A 27,083-nucleotide genomic window follows, 5' to 3' on the forward strand; every position below is an offset into this window, starting at 1 on the left:
TTTCTCTTTATGAGTGTAATATATTAGTATCACAGTACTGTAGTCCGACGAAAACCCAGCATCACCCTGTGTGATGATGTGTGTGCCTTTGGTTTATCGGGGCTGATGAATCTACATGTTTCCACTGCTTGCTTTGCTCTTTAGTCTCAGGGCCACAGTGCTGCACCCAAAACTAGTCCATGTTGATGTAGTGGGTAGTGAAGTCACCTGTACTCTTTTGATACAGCTGCTACGTTTCCGCTTCTGTCTGGATTCAGTGGACGTTTTGAGTGGGTGTGAGCACTCGGTGATCCTACCGAGTGGCGAGCTTTATCGCGTCTAAAATGTCGCCTGGAATGTGATAGGCCGATCATCAAGCATAAGGGCCTCCACCTCTCTTTGCGACTCTACATTGAGAGGTCTGCCACATCCCTCTTCTTCATTGCAACTTGTTTGTCCACTCTGGAAAAACCTGCGCCACATAACCACTGTGTGATATAGTGGTGCATTGTTACTGTACGTTTCCACCAAATGTGAGTAGGTTGTTGAAGCGCTTTTCCTCTCTGAAGGCAGAGAACTATTACTGAACTAAACTCCGCTTTATCAACGGGACGCACCACTTTGTTTTGGTGCTCCTAATGGCATGTTACACTACTGTAGCGCGCGGATTTTAATGTGTACCAGGAATGTACGTTAGGGTGAGCAGACTTCCAAAATCAAAACCTGGAACACGAGTTAGAAGATGAAATGAATCGACATTTTGTGGAAAGTTCCGTTTATACTGTATGTCGCAGATTTGTGTTAAAGTACTTGTCTTATGTTACAACTACGTAGTTAATCGTACCTTTCTGTTAAAACATGCACAAAAAACATCAAAGTACTTTCCATTACTAACTGAGTAAATATTTTATTATTTTATTGTTGTCATATTCAAACACAATATATCACTTTCATGTAGTGAGAGCTTTCGATTGTTATTTACATAGGTTAACTATTTTCTGCATTCAGCTGGTCTGGGAGTTTAGGCGTGCGTAGTTTCTGAAAAAAGTTTTTGTTATCATTCAGGAGTTTCATATTTTCAAATAGAATTTTATAAAAAACAACATGAATTACCCTGAAACTGAATATTAGTTATAATTATTTCCTTAGTAATGTCCACGCTAAACCTGCTCTTTTCATCAGTCCATAAAGCATTTTTGATAGAGAACATACTTTGTGTAGCAGCATTAGGGCCTCTTAGAGCTAGCACAAACGTAGGAATGAGCTGAAAATTGTTGCATCAGATGTATTGAGATGTAAGTAAGTTGAAAATGATGGATCGTGTTCATTTTGGTTTAATTAAGCAATGAACAGGGTATCAGTGCACTCGTACGTTCTCGAAAAAAAATTTCTGTACCAGAACATACACTGCTACCCTATAACAGCGTTTTTTTCCTTTATTCTGTGGGTATCACTACATTTGTTCTTCATTTGCTTATGTTACACTTTACTTAAAACCACGCTATTTCAAAATATATTCGACGGTGAATGAAAAACAGGACAATGTGCGTCTCGGATATATTTAATCGGAACAGCAGGACACTTAAGCTAAATAAGGGGCGACCTCGTAAAATATGGGATGTCTTGTCACTCTACTGTAGACGTGTATCTAAGAACCAACAAAATATTAATTGGGTAATTTCATTTTAACGAAGTGATAATCAAAACTTTTTGACATCTCATAACTTATATCGGACGTCCTCAGATGTTGCAGGAGTATGGGAGCAACAACGTATTTAAATTTCTCCCTACTAGATGGTAGATAAATGTAGACGTTTTGACTAGTTTGAGTGATTTTGAAGCATGTGTTAGGATACAATAACAGTAAATAGTAATTAAAGAGTCAGCTATGTTGATGAAATAAACTGTTGACTCTGTATTTCTCCAATGCAGGGTGAGTCAGGAGGAAAATATATGCTTTGAAGGGTGGTAGTAAGTAAATATTTTATTGTTACCACATTCAAACACAGTATATCGATTTGATGTAAAGAGAATATGTTCATTTGAAGCTTTTTTGGCCCAGAATCAACAATACCGCTATATGGTCTGAGGGGTGCTAGTATTAGCAATTCTGAACAAAATAACTGTTTTGGACATATTTTCTGCTCTTAACCGTTTACGAGGTAACATAAAAACAATGGGGAACAGGACAAGTGCAGGTGACAGTATATCAAATAGCATGATCCAATATTTTGTTTAGGAGTGTACTTTCGTTTTCTCATAAAAATATGTCCAAAAAGTCCATCGGCAACTGCAGTACGTTTTTCAGCTCTTGTAGATAACTGGTGCATTGCTACTCTGAGCTCATTCGCACGGTATTTACTTGAACGCACGCATATAAAATACGAAGGCCCTGCCATGCTCAAGTCTACTGCGCATTGAAATGGTCAGTAAAGACAACACTACGTAGCCTAATGTCACTTTGGTTGCATTCGCATGTGAATGTTGGTGAGGGAGGAAATTAGAATCACGCACGTGATTTTTAAACAGCTGTATGTCGGATACGGTTAAGAAAAGAGCATATGTTCATTTAAAGTTTTCTATTTCGTCCAGAATGACCAATACTGTTACCACTCAAAGCATTATCTCTTCCTCCTGAATCATCATATATATCGCCTCAATTTAAAAAATACGACACTAATTTTTCAGTAGCTAATTATATCTAATCTTAGCAGAATTAAGCCAGCTTAATTTTTAAAATAAAACGTGTGAATCTAATGAAGCGTCCACCGTGTTAGCTAACTTTATGAATAGAATAGAAGAACTATAAATTGGAAAAATAAAAACGTGCACTTAAACGAGAGTAGATAATCGTCTAAAAATCACCTATATGATTGTTGTACGAATTAATCGTTCCTAAAGGTAGCACGCTTTCTCAGTTTCGTGAAATAATGTCGCAAGACTAATATAGACCACGTTCTGTTTGACTGCCTGCTTCAGCTATCGTTAAGCTCGTTATACGATGGCAACTGCATATTAGTGAAGAAATTTGGTAAGATGAGGACATGTCTCAGCGGAGACATTGTGCGAGCAGGTGCCTTTCGGTTCGATGATGGACAGAGACAATCAGAAACAGAGATAAAAACACTCAATGCACATTTAAGATCTTCGAAAACATCGATAGAATAAAAATGTGGCATTCAGCAAATGATGCCAACAGTGAGGTCGATATACTGCCACGGTTTCAAACTAATAAAAGAAATAATCACCTATCATCACCATTTCAGAACAGCACAAAAAATACGATACAACTGTTGTCCTAAACTTAGGTGACATCACATAGTCCTCAATATAAGTGAGACTTGTAAAACGGAGCCGGCTGCACTCAGAGACACCATTTTCAAATAAACTGCATGCTTCAGTTCATACTTGTCAGTAGTAATGACATTGATTCTGACTCAGTCCAGTAGCGGCAACCTATGCATATATTGGCAGCCGTCATGTGGTACAACTTTATAAATGAATAAAGCGTTCCTATGTCTCCATAACAGTCAACGTGTCTGACTGCCGTGCGGAAGAGCTGCTTTCAATTTCCCATACTGTCAGGGTCTTCTCCAAGCTGCAGGATTGGGACGGTCTGCACCCAGCCTTGTGAGTCCAAGTGAGGAGCTACTCGAATGAGAAGCAGTGGTTCCGACAACTGGAACCCTGGGAGACTTTTGTTGACCATGTTCCGCTCCATGCGGTATCCAAAAGAGGATTACACGGCAGGTGGTATTCAACGCATTGTGCTCTAGACCTCATAGCGGAGATAATTTTCTTATGTCTTCTAACAGAAGTTTTACAAACTTGTATGTGTGACTATGACAGTTTAGTCACTCATAACTTCATCCTCGATAAAATAATGTTACAACAACAGATGATTAATTGGCAGCTCATATTTTTTAAGAAATATTGTAACGCGATCACTATCACTTTTACTCACAATTAAGGTAAACTTCAGAAACACAATATGTACTCCTTGCTGTAATCAGCCCGTATATTTAAATTTATACTGAAGGCTGAAACATATTACACTACACTCATCCTCTGTGTTGCAGTCGCCACCATTACTATCATGTGATGAGACTTAAAATTAATCCCGAATATTTTTAACAAAATTTAGAACTTTTCCTGGCTTGATAGTTTTATGGCTACTAAACTACTAACTGATACATAATTCCAGTTTCTGCCAATAGTCGGCACTGTTGTCGAGGTGCTGCAGTCGCTGGTGGTGGCAGGAAATTCAAAAATCAAAAATAGCGACAGGCCACGAATCCATTATCCCTCTCGTGATAAGCCCCACCTTCCTTATCTATGACGTCATCATCATCACGTGACATTCCACACCCTTCACCTCTACCTCCCCCTTCCTATCCACCTCTACCTCCACTGTCCAGGCAATGTCAGCGTAATATTAAAACGAAACAGCCAAGCACAGCGCAACGTTTTAGCAGGCATTAAAATCAAATCACAGTGCTGACTCAGATACGCCACCTTGGCTGTGATCAAAAGTATCTGTAAGAACCGAATTTTCTCCGTCAAAAAGTGTACACGCAAAAAATTACTTAAAAGTTGTTACGTGCAGTATTTTTCACATCTAAAATACTCCAGCAAACCACATAATGCAGAATAAATATGTTGGCTGAAATACTAAGCTAAGCAGGAGAGCACATAAAGAAATAGGCATTCTGAATTACGAGCTACTGAAAGAGATTCATAAGCTGCGACATGGTCGCGAATTGAACAGTGATCCGAATAGAGAACAAATTTCTTTACTTCACGTCTATAGACACACATTTTTTGTCATCAGACTACCGGTTCAGGTCTGTAATGACCATCTTCAGATTTGTTTTGTAAAAACATGTCATAATATACTGGAGCCATAGTAGCATCGTCAAATGTAAAACACAAAAACACCGCCAGCTTCGTCAAATATATATAAACAACAGCATATGCAAAATTCATATTGTCAGCAGCAGTACTGTTCAAAACAGATGAGAAGACGGTCATTATAGACCGGAATCGGTAATCTGATGACAAAATTACCTCGAGCAATTAAACATATTGGACCTACTGATAACAAACAGACCCGAACTCTTCGACTCTGTAAGCGCAGAACAGGGAATCAGTGATCATAAGGCCATTGCAGCATCCCTGAATATGGAAGTTAATAGGAATATAAAAAAAGGGAGGAAGGTTTATCTGTTTAGCAAGAGTAATAGAAGGCAGATTTCAGATTACCTAACAGGTCAAAACGAAAATTTCTGTTCCGACACTGACAACGTTGAGTGGTTATGGAAAAAGTTCAAGGCAATCGTAAAATGTGTATTAGACTGGGTACGTGCCGAGTAAAACTGTGAGGGACGGGAAAAACCCACCGTGGTTCAACAACAAAGTTAGGAAATTACTGCGAGAGCAAAGAGAGCTTCACTCCAAGTTTAAACGCAGCCAAAACCTCTCAGACAAACTGAAGCTATACGATGTCAAAGTTAGCGTAAGGAGGGCTATGCATGAAGCGTTCAGTGAATTCTAAAGTAAAATTCTATGTACCGACCTGACAGAAAATCCTAGGAAGTTCTGGTCTTACGTTAAATAAGTAAGTGGCTCGAAACAGCATATCCGGACACTCCGGGATGATGATGGCATTGAAACAGAGGATGACACGCGTAAAGCTGAAATATTAAACACCTTTTTCCAAAGCTGTTTCACAGAGGAAGACCGCACTGCAGTTCCTTTTCTAAATCCTCGCACGAACGAAAAAATGGTTGACGTCGAAATAAGTGTCCAAGGAATAGAAAAGCAACTGGAATCACTCAACAGAAGAAAGTCCACTGGACCTGGCGGGATACCAATTCGATTCTACACAGAGTACCCGAAAGAACTTGCCCCCCCCCCCCCCCCTCTAACAGCCGTGTACCCTAAGTCTCTAGAGGAACGGAAGGTTCCAAATGATTGGAAAAGAGCACAGGTAGTCCCAGTCTTCAAGAAGGGTCGTCGAGCAGATGCGCAAAACTATAGACTTATATCTCTGACGTCGATCTGTTGTAGAATTTTAGAACATGTTTTTTGCTCGCTTATCATGTCGTTTCTGGAAACCCAGAATCTATTCTGTAGGAATCAACATGTATTCCAGAAACAGCGATCGTGTGAGACCCATCTCGCTTTATTTGCTCATTAAACACAGAAAATATTAGATACAGGCTCCCAGGTAGATGCCATTTTCCTTGACTTCCGGAAGGCGTTCGATATAGTTCCGCACTGTTGCCTGATAAACAAAGTAAGAGCTTACGGAATATCAGACCAGCTGTGAGGCTGGATTGAAGAGTTTTTAGCAAACAGAACACAGCATGTTGTTCTCAATGGAGATACGTCTACAGACGTTAAAGTAACCTCTGGCGTGCCACAGGGGAGACTTATGGAACCATTGCTTTTCACAATATATATAAATGACCTAGTAGATAGTGTCGGAAGTTCCATGCGGCGTTTCGCGGATGATGCTGTAGTATACAGAGAAGTTGAAGCATTAGAAAATTGCAGCGAAATGCAGGAATATCTTAATCGGATAGGCACTTGGTGCAGGGAGTGGCAGCTGACCCTTACTATAGACAAATGTAATGAATTGCGAATACATAGAAAGAAGGATCCTTTATTGTACGATTATATGATAGCGGAACAAACACTGGTAGCAGTTACTTCTGTAAAATATCTGGAAGTATGCGTGCGGAACGATATGAAGTGGAATGTTCTTATAAAATTAATTGTTGGTAAGGCGGGCACCAGGTTGAGATTCATTGGGAGAGTCCTTAGAAAATGTAGTCCATCAACAAAGGAGGTGGCTTACAAAACACTCGTTCGACCTATACATGAGTATTGCTCATCAGTGTGGGATCCGTACCAGGTCGGGTTGACGGAGGAGATAGAGAAGATCCAAAGAAGAGCGGCGCGTTCCGTCACAGGGTTATTTGGTAAGCGTGATAGCGTTACGGAGATGTTTAGCAAACTCAAGTGGCAGACTCTGCAAGAGAGGCGCTCTGCATCGTGGTGTAGCTTGCTGTCCAGGTTTCGAGAGGGTACGTTTCTGGATGAGGTATCGAATATATTGTTTCCCCCTACTTACACCTCCCGAGGAGATCAAGAATGTAAAATTAGAGAGATTCGAGCGCACACGGAGGCTTTCTGGTAGTCGTTCTTCCGGCGAACCATAAGCGACTGGAACAGGAAAGGGAGGTAACGACAGTGGCGCGTAAAGTGCCCTCCGCCGCACACCGTTGGGTGGCTTGCGGAGTATAAATGTAGATGTAGATGCAGAAAAATTTTGCTATCATAGGAGTGAAGTAAAGGAAATTTATTCTGAAAGAGTGTGATTAATTTCAAGGCCTACGCGAGGCATAAAGCACAACAGACCATCAAATTAAATCTTTCCACATCCAACAGATCATCAAATTAAATATTTCCACATCTGTATTGCTCTATGACGTTTTTCAAGTGTTACAGTAGTATATCCATGTTTAAAATTCGTAAAATATGTTGGCATTCAAATCTGAAGCTAACTTATTGGTCGTTCATAGAATGAACTATCATCACCTACAGTTTCGTGAAGTTTTTCAGTAATGTTCCACCGCAGCAAGCACCAGTTTAGGGGATGGGGTAGGGGAATAAGATAATGTATCATGGTCTACACTATAAAAACGTAATCTATGACATTAACAGGCCAAAACTGCTCTTTTTTCCATTTGAACTAGGCCTGCTTGAGATTATTTACAAGAATAACTTTGGAGGAAGGCTGCAATCTTTACCAGTTGGAATTTTGGTGCCAAGGCCCACTAAAACGTTTACTGACAGTATTTAATTACTAAATAACACCGACAATCTAATCAAAATGCATGATCTAAATACACACACACACAGGTTGCTTACCATAATATGCAAGTATAGTCACATATCTACGAATATGAACAAAATATCAAACTTCACATCAAAATAAAGTTCTATTATTTCTCAGCATATATAAGATTTCGAGCACAAAACACATACAGCAATACTGATGTAACTTAATTGCCGTATAAGATTAAAAAACCACCTGTCTTGCGTACTGGCAAATGTTGACAACCAGAATTTCAATACTGTATTACACTTCACAAGTACAAAGAATCTTCAAAAAAAATATTTAAGTGTTAACTGATTCTTCCACTACATCCTGGCTGAACAACGTAGTTTTAAATTGAAAGCACAGTACTGTGGATGTTCAGCAGAACTAACTTATTAAGTTAACCAGTTTTTAGCTTAGAAGATCATCATTATACTTTGATGATGTCCTTGTAAGCTGAAAACCGGTTAACATAATAAATTAATTTTATTGAACATACAAGATATTACGCATTTCATTTATAAATATTTCCACATGTAAACATTCTCTATTACTTATTAAAATACATATAGCTTGCCTATTGGCACTACTGAAACAACTTATAATTTAGTAGATGAGCATAGTTCATTCTTTATACCACACATTAATAACATGGACTAAATTCATAAAAATACATAGAAATTTGTTCTGTAAAAACACTTGTGAAGAGCACTGCTGAGCTAACTTCCACCTTAAAGTACACATGCTGATGAGAGTTGCCAAAGCAAATAGTGTTACTACTACATCTAAATTCACCCAAAACTCATCTCTAAAAGCGATATCAAAGTCAGACAAACATTGCAGTGAGTCTAAGCTAGGTGTGAACTTCATCTTGTAGTGTAAACCATTTGTCATCTTCCACTGTCACATAGTGGAAACTATAGATGAGACTTCGATGAAACAGCAGCAGTAATAGACGATCACATAAGTAAGAAATGAGTGCTGTTATGCTTTCAAAGTCACCCAGACATTATGGCGACTCTGTGCTAAGTTATGAATGTTATCTTACAATAAAAATGTTCGTCATTTTATGCTGTTAATGATATACAACAATGTGGTGATAGCTGAAGCAAAAAAATAGGCATTTAGAACTGAAATAGTATTCTAAAACCGGAATTTGACGGTATACGTGCCATAACTTCACAGTGTGTGTGACATGACTCGGCTGTGGACGTGAGTTATTGGATCTTAAAATTGTGTTGTAACAGCAGTAACTGACAGTGTGTATGTGCAGTAGGCGCCAGCTACTGTGGGTGTCAACTGTTGAGGTGTCAGCTACCGAGGGTTAACTCCCCATTACAGAAAAATCTTACAAAATGCTCCACATGTTACAATGAAACTACAACAAGTTGCTCTCCATGGTACTGCAAAACTGTAGCAAGTTATCTAATGTTACATCTATTTCCAGTGTAACTATTTTCCAAAGGATGTGTTTCGGCGCTATTGGGTGGGGCACAGACATCCAGTTGACGCGTTGACTCTGACTACCCGACATGTGCATTTATCTCGACTCAACAAAATATGAAATTGCTGCAGAATGCATCAATGTGCAAATGCAAATATTAGCAAGTCTAATCACTATGATTGACTAAGTAAGTTATGATTTCTTTTGGCACACTTCCACTATAATAAGCTGCATGTTACAACTAAACTTTAAGCAGTTGCCCTCTATGTTATAGCTACATGTTGGATACTACTCTGGGTAATGACATTCAGTTGACACCATTAGTGTCATTACACCGATCATGGTGACTACTATTACCCACAATACATGGTGACAGTGTACATGCTGTAACTTAACACTGGGTTTCACCTACTGTATATCAATGTTAAATAGTATTCTGTCACCTGATGCTGACAATGTGTACATGCAGTTGGTGTCAGTTAGAGGGGTGTCAGTACTGGGGGACAGGGGGGCAGCAGCTACTGTGTGTGTCAGCTACTGGATGGGTATCAGCCACTGGGGGGGGGGGGGGGGGGTGACAGACACTGGATTTTAAAACTGTATTCTGTCACAAAGGCAGCTCCATAGTAGTGGGCACTCCCACCATCCAGTAACTCCAACCCACCAGAGCTGACACACCCCCGTAGCTAATACTCCCACACATTTTTACATGAACTCTTGTGCAAAGCAGCTCAGTGTTCTAGGAAAAAATTGGAAAAATGAGATACAGAGCATTCACAAAGAAGGGCGTTATGATTTGTCTGTACATCCAACACAAAGTGTCATTTTCCTTCGTTTTATTAACATCAGTTCATGACAGTTGACTTTTTCTAGATTACCAACTAAAGACCCCCCAACCATGAACAATTGAAGTGAGTGGCTTGCTTGCTTCAATGATACAGATAGCCATACTACAAGCACAACGGAGAAATATCTGTGGAGAGGCTTAACTAAGCAATGGTTCCGCAATAGGGCCGCAGCATTTCAGTAGTTGCAGAGACAACAGTTTGGGTGATTGACGTCCCCTTGTAACATTAGTCAACAAGCTTTTTTAAGTTGGTACTGAAAACAAGTATTTAAAGCAAAGTGAAAGTACTCTCATTATATTACCTAAAGATACACAACTCTACACTATGGCTAAATAATGATGGTATTATCTTGGGTAAAAAATTCTGAAGAAAAATGTTCTCTCATTAGTATCTCCAGATGGGAACTGCTCAGGACGATATTGTCATCCAAAAAAGCAAAACCGACATTCTGTTGCGGTCTCAAGCCCAGTGACTGGTTTGGTGCAGATCTCCACGCTGCTCTATCCTATGCAAGCCTCCTTATCTCTGGATAACTAGTCCAACCTAAATCCATTACTAAACTGATAATTCCTTGATGTCTTAGTGTCCTATCAACGTTTCCTTTGGTCAAGCTGTGCCACAAATTTCGTTTTTCCCCTGTTCGATTCAGTGCATCCTCATCTGTCATTCGATCTACCCATCTAATCTTCAGCATTTTAGAGTAGTACCACATTTCCAAAGCCTCTATTCCCCTCTTTACTGAGCTGACATTTCCTGGCAAATTCCTTCAGTAAAGAGTTCCTAACACTTACATTTATATTAGATGTTAACAAATTCCTTATGCTATCGACAATTTCCTTTTTATATCGGTTATTTTGCTGACCAAACAGTAAAATTCGTCTATTATTCTTTAATATTATAATATCACCTGATTTAATCCGACTACGTTCCATTAACCTTGATTTATTTTTATTGATTCCATCCCACTCAACTGCTCTCCCAAATTCCCTGCCATATCTGACAGAATTATAATGTCATCAGAAAATTAGTGTTTTTATTTATTCTCCGTAAACTTTAATTCCCTTTCCAAATTTTCCTGCTTTCCTTCAAAGGATGCTCAATCTACAGACTGAATAACATTTGGGATAGAGTGCAATTTTGTCTCACTTCCTTCTCAACTACGACTCCCCTCTCATGACATTCGACTCTTATAACTGATTTCTGTACAATTTGTGACTAATATCTTGAACTGTATTTTATCCCTGCTACCTTCAAAATTGCAAATAGTATAGTACAGTCAACATTTTCAAAAGCTTGCTCTAAATTCAGAAAGGCTATAAACGTAGTTTTGTTTTTCTTCTGCGTATCTTCTAGAATAAATCATCAGTATTGCCTCGCTGCTCCTGCATTTTTCTGCAACACAAATTGAGTTATGCCAAGTTCTGCTTCTATAATTTTTTACATTTACCTGTAAATAACTTGTGTTAGTATTTTCCAACTGTGACTACGATGGTTCTGTGGTTTTCACATCTGTCAGCAGCTCATTTCTTTGCTACTATAACATTGTCCCTGAAGTTTGAGGGTATTTCATATGTCTTGTGCGCAAGTTGGAATAGTTTTGACATGGCTAGCTCTCCCAAGGATTCTAGTAAGTCTGAGGAAATATTGTCTATTCCAGCAGCCTTGTTCCCACTCAGTCTTCCAGTAATTTGTCAAATTTTAGCCTGGGAATCATACATTCCATCTCTTCTTCAACTAAACTATTTCCTCTTATATTTCTAAAATACTGTTATCAGGTTGGTTTCCATTATATATGTATATATATATATATATATATATATATATATATATATATATATATATATATATATATATATATATATATATATATATATATTACTTATTCCTTCGATCTTTCAGTTTTCCCTTCTCTGCTTGGTACTGACTTGCTGTGTAAACTGTTAAACTGTTGATATTGATTCAGTTGCTTCTCTTCATTTTCTCTTAATTTTCCTATAGGCAGTATCCATCTTTCCCCTAGTTATGCATGCTCCTGCAGCGTTGCACTTGTCCTCCAGGATTTTTTAGATGTGTTGCCTCTAGCCATTCCTACTCAGTCATCCTGCACTTTCTTTCATTCTCATTTTTAGAGGACTTTACTCCATTTCGTCAGCTTTATTTTTGCTCTTTCATCTTCCGTCAGTTAATTTCAGTATCTCCTGAGTTATCCAGGAATTTCTGCTTGGCCTAGTCGTTTTACCTACGCGATCCTCCGTTGCCTTTCCTATTTATTGTCTCAAAGCTACCCATTAGCCTTTTGTTGCATACATTTCCCGTGTTTCATTCCAAAGTTGCCTAATGCTCCCTCTGAAACTCTCAGGTGTTTTGCAGATTTTTCACTTTTACTTTGCTCACATAGTTCACATATGGCACGGGAAATGTCTTATAGTTTCAAATCAAGTTCCTAAATCTCTGTCTTACCATTATACTGTAATCAGTCTGAAAACTTCTAGTGTCCCCAGGAGTTTTCCACATATACAAACTTCCTTCATGATTCTTAAACCAAGTTTTAGTGATGCCAGATTCCTCTTTCATTCCTTCCTCTCGGTCCATGGTCTCCTACTATTTCTCCTTCCGTTCGTTTTCGTACTACCGAATCCCAGCCATCCCTCACAATTAAATTTTCATATCGTTCAACTATCTCAATAGTTTCCTTTACCCTGCGATACAGTCTTTTAATGTTTTCATCATCTACAGAGCTACTTGTCATCATCTACAAGCTAGTTGGTATATTAAATTTTATAACTGTGTTGATTATTGGCTTCATGGCTACCCTGGTTACGATAATGTTTTCGCTACACTGTTCATAGTAGCATACTCGCATTCTTATTTTCCTATCTGTTATTAGGTCTACTCCTCCATTATCATTACCTAATTTTGTGTTGGTAACCCTGTACACACCTGTACAGAAGTCTCATTTTTTCTACCTCCAAACTTCACAAATTCCTACTATAATTAACGTCAGTTTATCCGTTTCCCTTTTTAAATAATCTAAACTACCTACGCAGTTACTAACATCCCACACTCTGGCCTGCAGAATGCCAGTTTTGTTTTTCCTGGTGACTACCTCCTCATGGTCGTCCATTCCTGGAGATCCGAGTAGAGGACTATGTTACCTCTCAAATATTAAGCTATACAGTGGAGCTGCATATCCTCAGGAAAAATAATACCTGTAGTTTCCCTTTTATTTCAGATGTTCAAATTACCAGCATAACAAGGCAATAGCATAGCTATCAAGTACCCTACCCACAGTTCAGGAAACTGTCGCTAGCATAACTGCAACTGCAGATTTGCAGTCGCTTAATCGAAGCTGGCGCTGGCAGGAAATTCAAAACTTAAAAATGGCGATGGCAGCAAATTAAAAAAAATTCAAGATGGTGGAACTAATCCAGCTGTGCTAGCGGGATGCAAAAAAAAATAGAAAATATAAAAATGTCCGAGCTCATTTGTGCTATTGGGTATTATGGTGTCAAGTTCAAAAGTATGCAAATGATCTGACATATGCATCATGACCAAAAACGTTTAAAAACATTTATAATACTGCACTTCTTCTGTCACAAACATGTCAGGTTCACCTTAATTTTGCGTAAATTGCTGCCGTGATCAAAAGCACTCTATTACTTGTCAAAAATATCTGAATATTCTGATAATACCAGAGTAACTTGGCACTAACGATCTAATTTATAGGTTAAGAGGCGTATGCCAATAAACTTGGTTCGATTAATGTAACACAGTTGGCGAAACACAAACTGGATCCTCGAATTTATTGCACACACACACACACACACACACACACACACACACACACACACACACACCTCAGTTCTGCGCCACGTTTAAGAGTATCCAAACGGCTTATATTAGTTATCAAAATATGTAAAAAAAAATGGTTCAAATGGCTCTGAGCACTATGGGACTTAACAGCTGTGGTCATCAGTCCCCTAGAACTTAGAACTACTTAAACCTAACTAACCTAAGGACGTCACACACATCCATGCCCGAGGCAGGATTCGAACCTGCGACCGTAGCAGTCGCGCGGTTCCGGACTGCGCGCCTAGAACCGCGAGACCACCGCGGTCGGCGCAATATATGTAACTTCACCTAAATTACATAAATTGGCATCATCTTTAATGTGTCCAAACGACTAGTGTTATTTACCAAAACATGTAAAAAGTGTAACGTATAGTGAGAGGCACCCACTTGCCTTTCTCATACTGTGGCATCAAGCAGTCAGGCCTGCAAGATGAGTGGTTTGCCAAGCGAGTGGAATCTTCCTTAATTTATCGAGCAACATGAATTCTCGTATCTTACTATTTAGTTACAAATTATCCTCCTGTATGAATAATACGCAACGGAAACACGCATCTGACTATCAGTGATTTATAGAACTCTGACTGTACACTATGCACTGGCAATACCACATTTACCTTTTGTCTTTGATTTAACGGCTTTTATATAAATTCGGGACATTACAATAATATACAATTTAATGAAAAAAGGCCACCAATCTCTTTCTTTTCACTATTTGATTTATTCCTAAACACACAAATTCTACAACCTACAACAAAATCACATGAGAAATTCCGCCCAGTGGGCATGGCTTTACGTTAGTGAATCTCCATACTATGGTCTCGTAATCTATTTACCGCAACAGTGCACTCCCTGGATCGGATGGTGGATCTTTTATTATACCTCACACTTCGCCTCTCACAATTATCCTCACGAAACTTTCCTCCAGATCGAGCGATACAGAAGGAACAGGCATACCCACAAATCTTTCGAAACTACCTTGCTACTCCCATGCAAAACACACATACCCAAATTACAAGACATACACAACACAACAATATGAAATATTACACAAAGAACGGTTACAACTTCATCACTTTCCGCTTTCCCACTTCAATCAATATTTATCCCAGTTTCACACGACACTGCCCCACTTTGTAATTTCTACTTTCCTAATGTGAACTCTGGAGATAAACGCACGTCTTCCTGTGCAATGCAAGCCATGTGGCGTTGCTGGAAAAACGGCCGACTCACCTTGATTCTCTCTCAGAGTTTAAATTCAGCGTCACACGGAATGATATTTCTTAAATACTTCAACTTATGATACACACGCTATTTCTTAAATATTTCAGCTTATTGTACACACGCTATTAATTCTTAAATATTTCAGCTTATTGTACACACGCTATTAATTCTTAAATATTTCAGCTTAAGCTCACGGAAGTATCTCAACTTATATCTACACGTGGGCTCTTTGTGACCGTTGGTTTACTACAATCCCCTTAAAATTACCTGCCTCACTTTGTAATTTTCCCCACAAAAGGTCCTGTGAAAGAGAAATTATTAATTCTAACTACTCTTAAATATTCCACATCCATACCATGCCTCCACTCTTTCATTCCGGAGCACAACAAAAAAACAGGTCTTTACAGCAGAAGGTTCAGCGGCAGAGTGCTGAAACATGGCCGTATTCCGATTCTCTCGCACCTCTCTCGAAGTGGGAGAAGCACCTTGCTACCTTATTGGTCAGCCACATTTCAGACGCTCAAAGCTCTGGTAACTTCCATCTCTTTGGTCTCACCAAAGGTAGCCAAAGGATCGACTCAAAGATGATCATATATTCCGATTCACTATCTGTGGTTAGCAGACGACCATACATTCATTCCTTTCACAGATCTCACCAAACTGGATGTAGGGATTTATTTTGAGGGAGTGCACATGTGATCAATTAAATAAATAAATTGTCATTCTTTCCCACGCTGGTATCCGGCTTCGCTGTATTAATTGAAATTGAGTTACTTTTACACAAAAAATGTGTTGTTCTGACAAGAATTTCGTACCTATTTTCAATGTTGGGCGGTACTGTACCCTTTCACCACCGGCTACCCATGCAGAAAAAAATGGCACGGTACTATCCTTGCAATGCGAGGGTAGTTCCGAACATTTTTTTAAGAAAACTGTATTCGAACAAACGTAGCAAGTCATCAAAGTAACCAGGAGGAGACCTTAGCCCCTGGTGACCTCAAATTGACGACCAAATGTTGTTACTTTACCAAGTTGGCAGTTGTTGCATTATTGTACTCTCCACAATCCGGAGTAACGTACACATACTAATTTACAACAATCTACATGACAAATAAAACATCACATCATAGAAATGAAAAAATAATCTTGAGATAAAATTTTGCTTTAGTTACTGGGATCTTCGTTATTTTTATGAGTAATCCAAATTTCAGTAATTCTAAAACAAATAAAAAATACTTTCTCTGTTGTCACACATATAGACGACAAGAACTTGCATTTCGACTAGCCTTCGTTACACTTTAATGTGAAATGTCACCACTGTGATAATAAAAATAAGTGGCTTCAGTCAAAACACCAACAAGATTATTACTATGGACGACATCAAAATACATCAGTTAATTCCGATATTTGTTGTGCAATGCAAACTCTTGTCCCCTGTGACAACCTTACTGATCAATGCTACATGAACCGCTACGTTAGTATTACGCCACTGGCTTATAATTAGAGCATCATTGTACCAAATATTCTGATAAACATGCTACGTGAACTTGATAACCCAGAACAGACAAAAAACAAACACTAACTATTCTAAAGACAAATGTTGATGAAGTACAATTACACTTGCTGTCCCTTCAGGAATGAAACACATAAAAAAAAACATTTACACAATTACAAATACATTATTTCCTATCTTGCGAGTCACACGGAAGCCTTTCATTCTGTGATTTTCTTGGGGTCAAAAAGTTACTGATAGTTTTCCTAGAACCACTGTCTCGGTGTCAAAGCTCTCCCATGGTTACCCGGACGAAAGTCTTTGAGTCACTCAAATCGGCATTTTGAACACGCACTGAACAGTAAACTGTATCTCACATTAAACACAAATGTCATAGTCACTGTCAGAGTACCATCCTCACGAATCTGTTCGTCCAAAAAAATGGCCCTACAACTACTATTACCCACGGTTCTGTCCTTTCAGTTCATGGTGTAATTAAAAGTCGTAAGTTTCAACAAACAGCACTTATTCCCGCACCAGTTCAAGAAATGTCTCGTACTACAGACGCAAATGTCAATGTCCCACTCTAGTTTCTTGCCTTCATACAATAATTGTTCACCAAACGACAACTGTCCTCTAAGTATACCAAGTGTCCCACGTGCAATTCACAAAGCACACTTAACAAGTCACTGCCAAAAGTTTATGGATCCCACCATTCAGTGGTCAAGACAAAACAAAACGATCGTCCTGTCTGCTAAAGACAAAATCTTTTCCACCACTCACAACGTGGAAACACCAGTCCTTCACTTTCCACATTATGGAAAGTCGCAGTCATCTTGTTTCACGGCTCCACAGTCCAGTACTAGTTATTAGCTGCTGGTAAAAAAAATGCTCGCCGGGCTCTGCCGCGCCTCGTCCATTCTGCAGTAGCGCCGCTGCGCGCGCCGTTGAGCAGAAGAAACCACCCGCTGTTGCCTCCGCGGGATACCTTCCCCTGTCGTAAGGGTGGCGGTACTCATGAATGGCCAGTGGTACGTGCGTGTCGCCCCAGGCCGTTGACCTGCTGTAGCGGGCGCGTGGAGTGTACCCCGTCCGACAGTGGAGTGGGGAGTGCCGCGGCTCTGTCGCCTGTCGCCATGGCATCGTCAGCTCGGCCCGCTAGCGGTATGGGCGTTACGACACCCAATCAGTTAGCCTTCCGTGCATCTCGCAACATTACAGACAAAAGGAAATTCTTACATTAAAATTGTACACCCTAGTTTTCTACACATACAACATCAACATTTATCTCTTTTCTATAGACAGCCCACACTCGTTCTATTCATTGTACCTGTCGTCCCTCATACAAAACATGAAAGTGTGAAAAAAAAAACAAAAGGAATAATAAACAATCTATACAGCTCATAATTACAATATCAAATAGTAGGCTACTCTAACATCCTATCACAGTGAAAATATTAGAAACTTTATCCTAAAACTACAATATACAATGAACTTTTGTGCTTGTGACACACTGAAATTAATACCCCTTGAAAGTGTTCTAACAAAAAAAATAAGAAATAATCTACACAGCTCACAATTACCTACCACTGGTTATTAAATATTAAACTACTTTAACATCCTATCACAACAAACATTTTAGAAACTGTTGACTCTAAATCTACAACATACAATGCACCTTTGTGCTTGTGACAGATTGAAATTAATACCACTTGAAAGTGTTCTAACAAAAAAAATAAGAAATAATCTATACAGCTCACAATTACCTACCACAGGTTATTAAATATTAAACTACTTTAACATCCTAACACAATAAACATTTTAGAAACTGGTGACTCTAAATCTACAACATACAATGCACCTTTGTGTTTGTGACAGACTGAAATTAGTATCTCTTTATACATTTTACATTTTATTATATATAACAACATTTCTAGGACATGTATGAACCATCCACATGATGTCAAATCCTGACCTGCCATCGAAGTTCATCCCAATCAAACAATACATAATAATGTTGTAGTTACAGAACGGTCGCTCTACAGATCCTAATGAGCTCCCCAGGTTCGTATGTCACATCCAAATACCTATTTCGTCTCAGGATTTCCTGATAGCACGACACTGGATCTCTTATACCACCTTCGTCACCATTTCGCATCATCAATATGCTTTGCGTAACCTGGTCCTGCTTACTTTGCGACCAGAATTCATTTAAATAGCTACTACAGTCTTTAATAACTTCCTGCATTTTCGCTCTAGCCTCGTCCCTCAATTGGTTATACACAAACTTCGTTTTGAGGAGCAGTCCCCACGATGAAGGTAATGGATCTTGAAATTGAGACAGCCTTGGACTATACCCAGTTGAGTCTACCACCTGTTTTATCCGACACAACCGTTCTTCTGACTCTGTGAATTCGTCTTGCTCTTTCTGCCTATTTTCGCTTTTTGAGTTTATCTCAATCTCCCTCTCCACTCTACCTGGTGATGTGTCACCTTCGCTGCTGCACGCTAATTGCAACTGTGCTAGTTCTTCACTATGTTTCCTACTTATTACTAATTGCGCCTCTTTAAGCTGTAATAGCGATTGTATCTCCCCCTGGTTGGCATAAGCTTCTCGCTGCGTACTGTCAGAGCCTGTCTCGCCTCTTATACTAATCTTTTCTACCTCTGCACTAATCGTATTCATTCTGACCACAACTTCTTTGATTCGCTCATCCGGCAACACGTCCCTACGTTCTGTAATATCGCTCTCTATTGCCCTTATTCGTACCTCCAAATTATTGGCTTTTTCTTTCACAGCATCCTGTACTTGCTTCGACGCACCCAGATTCTCCTCCCCCTCATCTAACCGATTATTAACTGCGGGCAGACGCTCATCGATAACTGTGTGTAGCTTCCTCATTGCCTCTTTATTTCCCTTATCAATTGCCTCCAATCTTTCCTTATTTGCTTCCAATCTCTCCTTAGTCTCCCTATCTCTCTCCTTAGCCTCCCTATCTCTCTCCTTAGCCTCCTTATCTCTCTCCTTATTCTCCCTATCTCTCTCCTTATTATCTCTATTGATTGCTTCTAATCTTTCGTTAGTTGCTTCAAATCTTTCCTTAGTCTCCCTATTCATCGCTTTATTATCTCTACTCATCGCTTCTAATCTTTCGTTAGTCTCCCTACTCATCGCTTGTAAAAACTGCAGTATCACATCGTTATTTCCTACTTTCGACGCGCTCACCTCGTTCGCCTGAGAAACGGTAGCTTCGCTAAGGGTAGCTTCACTTTCACTGAATACCTGACCTAGTCCCGAGCCCGCGTCGTCGGGAAAAGCCCGCGTTTGTGGACAAAGCCCGCCGCATAAAGGTTCCCCTTGCAGCGGTCCACTGAACAATACAGCCCCTTCGGAGCGTTTGTCTTTCTCGCTCATTAACCCATGGTCAACAGCTACTTCCTGCTGCACTGCTACGTCCACCCCAGAATCGCTATTCTCCATGGTGGCTACACTTTTCGACTGCGACCTAGTTACTACGGACATTACGCAAAAAAAATTATGAAACGATCTTCCAGCCTTGTGCGATATAGCAATTAATTACATAAAATAAAATAAAAGATCCTCACCAATCCAGAAAGAATTTGCAAACAGAAAAAAATTTACTTCTTAACGCTATCACAATACATTCCATAAAAAAAATCTTAACAGCAAACCCTAACAACAAAATATCCTAACAAAAACGATCCTGGCAAAGGAATCCTGGCAACAAATTAAATATCCAGGTAACAAAATTATCGTGGCAAAAAACGGAATCCTGGCAACAAATTAAATATCCTGGTAACAAAATTATCGTGGCAAAAAACGGAATCCTGGCAACAAATTAAATATCCTGGTAACAAAATTATCGTGGCAAAAAACGGAATCCTGGCAGGGTCGAAATTATGAGAGGCACCCACTTGCCTTTCTCATACTGTGGCATCAAGCAGTCAGGCCTGCAAGATGAGTGGTTTGCCAAGCGAGTGGAATCTTCCTTAATTTATCGAGCAACATGAATTCTCGTATCTTACTATTTAGTTACAAATTATCCTCCTGTATGAATAATACGCAACGGAAACACGCATCTGACTATCAGTGATTTATAGAACTCTGACTGTACACTATGCACTGGCAATACCACATTTACCTTTTGTCTTTGATTTAACGGCTTTTATATAAATTCGGGACATTACAATAATATACAATTTAATGAAAAAAGGCCACCAATCTCTTTCTTTTCACTATTTGATTTATTCCTAAACACACAAATTCTACAACCTACAACAAAATCACATGAGAAATTCCGCCCAGTGGGCATGGCTTTACGTTAGTGAATCTCCATACTATGGTCTCGTAATCTATTTACCGCAACAGTGCACTCCCTGGATCGGATGGTGGATCTTTTATTATACCTCACACTTCGCCTCTCACAATTATCCTCACGAAACTTTCCTCCAGATCGAGCGATACAGAAGGAACAGGCATACCCACAAATCTTTCGAAACTACCTTGCTACTCCCATGCAAAACACACATACCCAAATTACAAGACATACACAACACAACAATATGAAATATTACACAAAGAACGGTTACAACTTCATCACCTTCCGCTTTCCCACTTCAATCAATATTTATCCCAGTTTCACACGACACTGCCCCACTTTGTAATTTCTACTTTCCTAATGTGAACTCTGGAGATAAACGCACGTCTTCCTGTGCAATGCAAGCCATGTGGCGTTGCTGGAAAAACGGCCGACTCACCTTGATTCTCTCTCAGAGTTTAAATTCAGCGTCACACGGAATGATATTTCTTAAATACTTCAACTTATGATACACACGCTATTTCTTAAATATTTCAGCTTATTGTACACACGCTATTAATTCTTAAATATTTCAGCTTATTGTACACACGCTATTAATTCTTAAATATTTCAGCTTAAGCTCACGGAAGTATCTCAACTTATATCTACACGTGGGCTCTTTGTGACCGTTGGTTTACTACAATCCCCTTAAAATTACCTGCCTCACTTTGTAATTTTCCTCACAAAAGGTCCTGTGAAAGAGAAATTATTAATTCTAACTACTCTTAAATATTCCACATCCATACCATGCCTCCACTCTTTCATTCCGGAGCACAACAAAAAAACAGGTCTTTACAGCAGAAGGTTCAGCGGCAGAGTGCTGAAACATGGCCGTATTCCGATTCTCTCGCACCTCTCTCGAAGTGGGAGAAGCACCTTGCTACCTTATTGGTCAGCCACATTTCAGACGCTCAAAGCTCTGGTAACTTCCATCTCTTTGGTCTCACCAAAGGTAGCCAAAGGATCGACTCAAAGATGATCATATATTCCGATTCACTATCTGTGGTTAGCAGACGACCATACATTCATTCCTTTCACAGATCTCTCCAAACTGGATGTAGGGATTTATTTTGAGGGAGTGCACATGTGATCAATTAAATAAATAAATTGTCATTCTTTCCCACACTGGTATCCGGCTTCGCTGTATTAATTGAAATTGAGTTACTTTTACACAAAAAATGTGTTGTTCTGACAAGAATTTCGTACCTATTTTCAATGTTGGGCGGTACTGTACCCTTTCAATAGTACTTCTGTGTCTAAAATGTATGTCGAACATACTGTATGTCAGCAAGAGAATGTTCATGTCAAGTGGCACAACGCTATTTCCGTGTCTAAGAAATATAACGGGTGTATCCTACAGTATTTCCACATCTGACTTGTTCTACAACTATACAAAACACCTGTGCTATTCTAAAATAACATGCTAAACGGTCAGCTGACATTTCATCTTAGACCTAAATGAGGCAAATGTGACCGAGTATTACTTTAGGGAAGAAGAAGATAACACACATGATGTTTATGTCAAGTGTAACAATGTTATTTTCGCGTTTAAATAGTCCAGTTTGGGACTTAATTATCTGAACAGTGACTGCTAGTATAGCATTCAGTGCTGGAACTTTTGCCATGGTGAATTTCTTGCTGTATAGTCTGTAGTAAACATGTTAAACTTACAGCATTTAATTAAGTTTTGGCTATTTTGTACTCTGAACAGTGCCTTTGGTATACATTAGTAACTAACTGTCTTCCAACTCTCTGCTTGCCCTAATAAGTCATTCAGTTAATTTATTATTGCTTTACTGTGTTTAAATATCAGATTGTGTAAGGCCACCAGTGATCTGAATAAATAAGTAGCGAACTTTAATCCTATGGTTAGGCTACATCATTATCCTTATGGGTTATTTCTTTAATATATCCTTTATTTTATTAATCCGTTCATTAACTTATGTTGTTATATAACTTTTCACTGATGGTCTCTGCTTGTCTTTGCTAAATTAATGTGCCTCGTGATAGATCGAAGTCCCTATAACGATTTAAAGCAACAGTGCATGACCATACCCCCCAGTTTACAGATGAGGCAGATACAAATTTTTAGCTCGTTAATTCTCCTCCTGGGTAAGTAGAAACAAATTGATTTATCATTTTACCAATTACCAACCCCCTAGTGATGTGACAGAGGTCGCTCGTCCAGCATGGGGCTGTAGTTGCAATTCATACCAACATTTATACCAGAATCAGATGTCCCAATAAATATTTCGAGGCGTTAAGAATGGACAGTTAGTGTAGGGCCTCTAGCTTTAGTCAGTGTAGTAGCAGCAGCAGTAGTGGTAGTGCAGTTGTGTGTGGAAACACAATTTTGTGCTGTGGTAGGAAGGAGTACATGCGTTAACACTGTTCTTCGGCATCAAACTCAGAGCCGTCACATGTCCGTGCTGCACACTCTGCTCCACAAGTTTCTTGCCGCACCTGTCTGTGCCACAGTTGTCACAGGTCCGCCACGTTCACGCCACAGCCTGTCCATGCCAAAACGACGTTTATAGCATTTGCTGGTGACTCTAGCTGTTGGGTAGGTAATAGTGGTTAGGAGCACTTAGACACGTAATGTTTTCTCTGCTGTTCTCCAGCTGTTCTCTAATTTCCTACTCAAAAATGAATCAATAAAATGGGACTCTGCTCTACTCTTATGATTGCGAAAGACGTGTTCGAAACTCATTGGTAGATACTGTCATTTTGGGCATTGCAATTTGATGCATGAACACAGTTATAATTCATGAGCTGCTCTTACTCATTGTCCGACGAATCATACAAATAATTGTCTAGTGAGAATTATTTCTTATAACTATTAGTTTTTAAATATTAATCTAACCTCATGTCATTGATTTATGTTTCGTGGACACACATCCGCGAGTGGCATGGTATTACTGCCGGCTAATAGTGAAGCATAACACGACCTGCAACCTCAGAGTTTAAGAAGTTGTTACAACTAACAAAAAATCTTGCCAGTAACCATCAGCTGTGCAAATCATGTAGACATTGAAATGAGCATGATACATCACAGCCACAGACTTTAAAGGGACTTTGAAGGTAATGAAAGACATGTAAAAAAGGAATTAAACAGCATTAAAGGCTTGCCTTCACACTAATAACTGGAATTTTGATTTAAAGGGGGGACATACTTTACACTGCAATCATCGCAGGAGTGCCCAAATGAGTTGTCTTTGGCGTCATATTGCGCCGTAGGAGTGTGCGAGACATTTCTAGTTAAGCACAGCACCAGTTACATTTTCGGCTGTTTTTCGAATTGCCTGTCATGTCTGACGAAATCACAAGATAGTGAAATGATTACGGATCAGCGGGTGCAGATAGTTAGACAGGTAGCTCTAGAAGTCAGACAGAATTAGGAATTGAGACTCAGTGGTTGAAAGAAGATCCATACGTAGTACTTTTGAGAGCCATGAGGTGTGTGTGCTAATTGGACAAATGAACTCTAACTGTGGGTTCAAATGGCTCTGAGCACTATGGGACTCAACTGCTGTGCTCATAAGTCCCCTAGAACTTAGAACTACTTAAACCTAACTAACCTAAGGACATCACACACATCCATGCCCGAGGCAGGATTCGAACCTGCGACCGTAGCGGTCGTGCGGTTCCAGACTGTAGCGCCTTTAACCGCTCGGCCACTTCGGCCGGCTTCTAACTGTGGGACTAAGGAGTCAAAGCTTAGGAAATAAAATCTCATTTTAACAGTAAATTTTAAAAAAAGATGTATTTAATGATAGTGAGTATAAAATCTGAACTATTGGGAGAAATGGAATCAAAGTTAAAAGTAGTAGTGAGGGATAATAGATCAATTGCAGGCCAGATTCACAGGGATTGAGAGTAAATTTCAAATTAGTGTTAGATTGGTAAAGGAAATTTAGGAAATGGTCGATGGGTTAGAGAAATGCTTACTAGCTAAAGTAGAACCTGTGCAAAGCGATCTTGTGGAGCAGATTCAGGCACAAGAACAAAGGAGTAAAATGTATGAAACACAAACATATGTAGAATTAAGACCCATCAAGGTTATATTTCTGAAGTCAAACAAAGGATAACCAGTAATAAGAAAGAATAGAAGGGTAAATAAATATTTTAAAAGACACTGTTGATAATGTAGCGACAAGACATTTATACTTAATGTTATGGTATCCTATGGGGGTAGGGTCCTGTGCCGAACCTTTTAGTGAAAATAATTGACATAATAGTGTAGAGGTTGGGCATGTGACCTCTACTGTGTCAGAGGAAACAGCTCTGTTAAGATCACAAATTAATGCCATCCGCTTCGCAATGACGTGGCTTGAGAATGGTGGTCGCGGTGTCTGAAAACAACTGTCGGAACGCCAATAAGACGATCCTGCTTAAATTAGATTCTTATTCACGTTGGGTACAGAGATGTGGTTGCCACTGTAAGAGAGGCCAAGATGACATAGTGGGCCACAGAGTTCAGTGAACTGTAATCAGCATATTTGCCTGGGTAACGATGTGCATAAGCAGTGTCACCGTTGGAATCGTGTCCACCTCATGCCACGGAGTACAGGGACGGTACACAAACTGCAGCCCCAGCCTGATCAGTGTCAAAGGCTTGCACACGCCTGAGCGATGATCAGTATCGGTGGAAGCCTTCAGGAACCAGTGCACAGCAACAAAGAGCACACGCCACTCCCACCTGAGCTTGAACAGATGTCCCACGAGAGACGTGGCCGCTAGCAAGAAACAGTTACCTAAAGTCACTCAATGATGTGAAGGCACTGTATGTGCATGTGGTGGTTGGCTGTCGCTGCGGGAGACAAATCCATTTGCAGATGACTGGTCATTTCATCTGGCCCTTCGGTAGTCTCCACCTCTAAGTCAAAAGCCGATGAGGATAGAGATGGTCGGTATAAGGAACATACCTCGTTGTGGGCATGTAGAGATAGTTTCGGCGAGCATCTGGGAACAAATGAGTACATAGGAGCACATCTGTACACTTCGGAGACTATGGGTCTGATTTGAAGGGTGGTAAGGGCATTTATGACGGACTGTTCGCCACTACCTCTCCAACAGCAGTAGCCCTTAAGCCATTAAAAAAAATAAAAAAAATTAAAAAAATAAAAAAGACTGTAGCAGTTGGATATTGAGATTGCGTGGCTCTGACTTCTATTCTGCTATTTTTGTTCAGCCAGGCCCTGAAAGAACCTAGCCAGAGCTGTAATGTTGCCCAACTTCAGATTTCAAAGGTGCTGGCTACCTTTTCTCGCTTTATCAGCTCATTGAATAAGTTCTCTTGCACCCTGAATACGTTCAAAAATGGTTCAAATGGCTCTGAGCACTATGGGACTTAACATCTGTGGTCATCAGTCCCCTATAACTTAGAACTACTTAAACCTAACTAACATAAGGACAACACACACATCCATGCCCGAGGCAGGATTCGAACCTGCGACCATAGCGGTCACGCGGTTCCAGACTGGAGCGCCTAGAACCGCACGGCCACACCGACCGGCCCTGAATACTTCTTCTTACTTTACAGGTGACTGGACACCATAATTATAGTACCTCTATCCCTATTATTTCAAAATGGCTCTGAGCACTATGGGACTTAACATCTATGGTCATCAGTCCCCTAGAACTTAGAACTACTTAAACCTAACTAACCTAAGGACATCACACAACACCCAGCCATCACAAGGCAGAGAAAATCCCTGACCCCGCCGGGAATCGAACCCGGGAACCCGGGCGTGGGAAGCGAGAACGCTACCGCACGACCACGAGATGCGGGCCTTATTATTTCTTTTTTCTGCGTAGATTCCAGGCAGTTCAGTACTCCAGGCTAGGGCGTGGTGCAAAAATAAAATTATTTCAATGTGCAGCTATTCAGTACATAGGAATACATCAGTCTAACAGCGCAGCTCTTAGAAAATATTTTAACACTGCTAGTACAGCTATCAGTGACTGAACTTTGACTGTG

This window comes from Schistocerca piceifrons, chromosome 1 (assembly GCF_021461385.2).
Source record: "Schistocerca piceifrons isolate TAMUIC-IGC-003096 chromosome 1, iqSchPice1.1, whole genome shotgun sequence".
NCBI classification, from domain to species: domain Eukaryota; kingdom Metazoa; phylum Arthropoda; class Insecta; order Orthoptera; family Acrididae; genus Schistocerca; species Schistocerca piceifrons.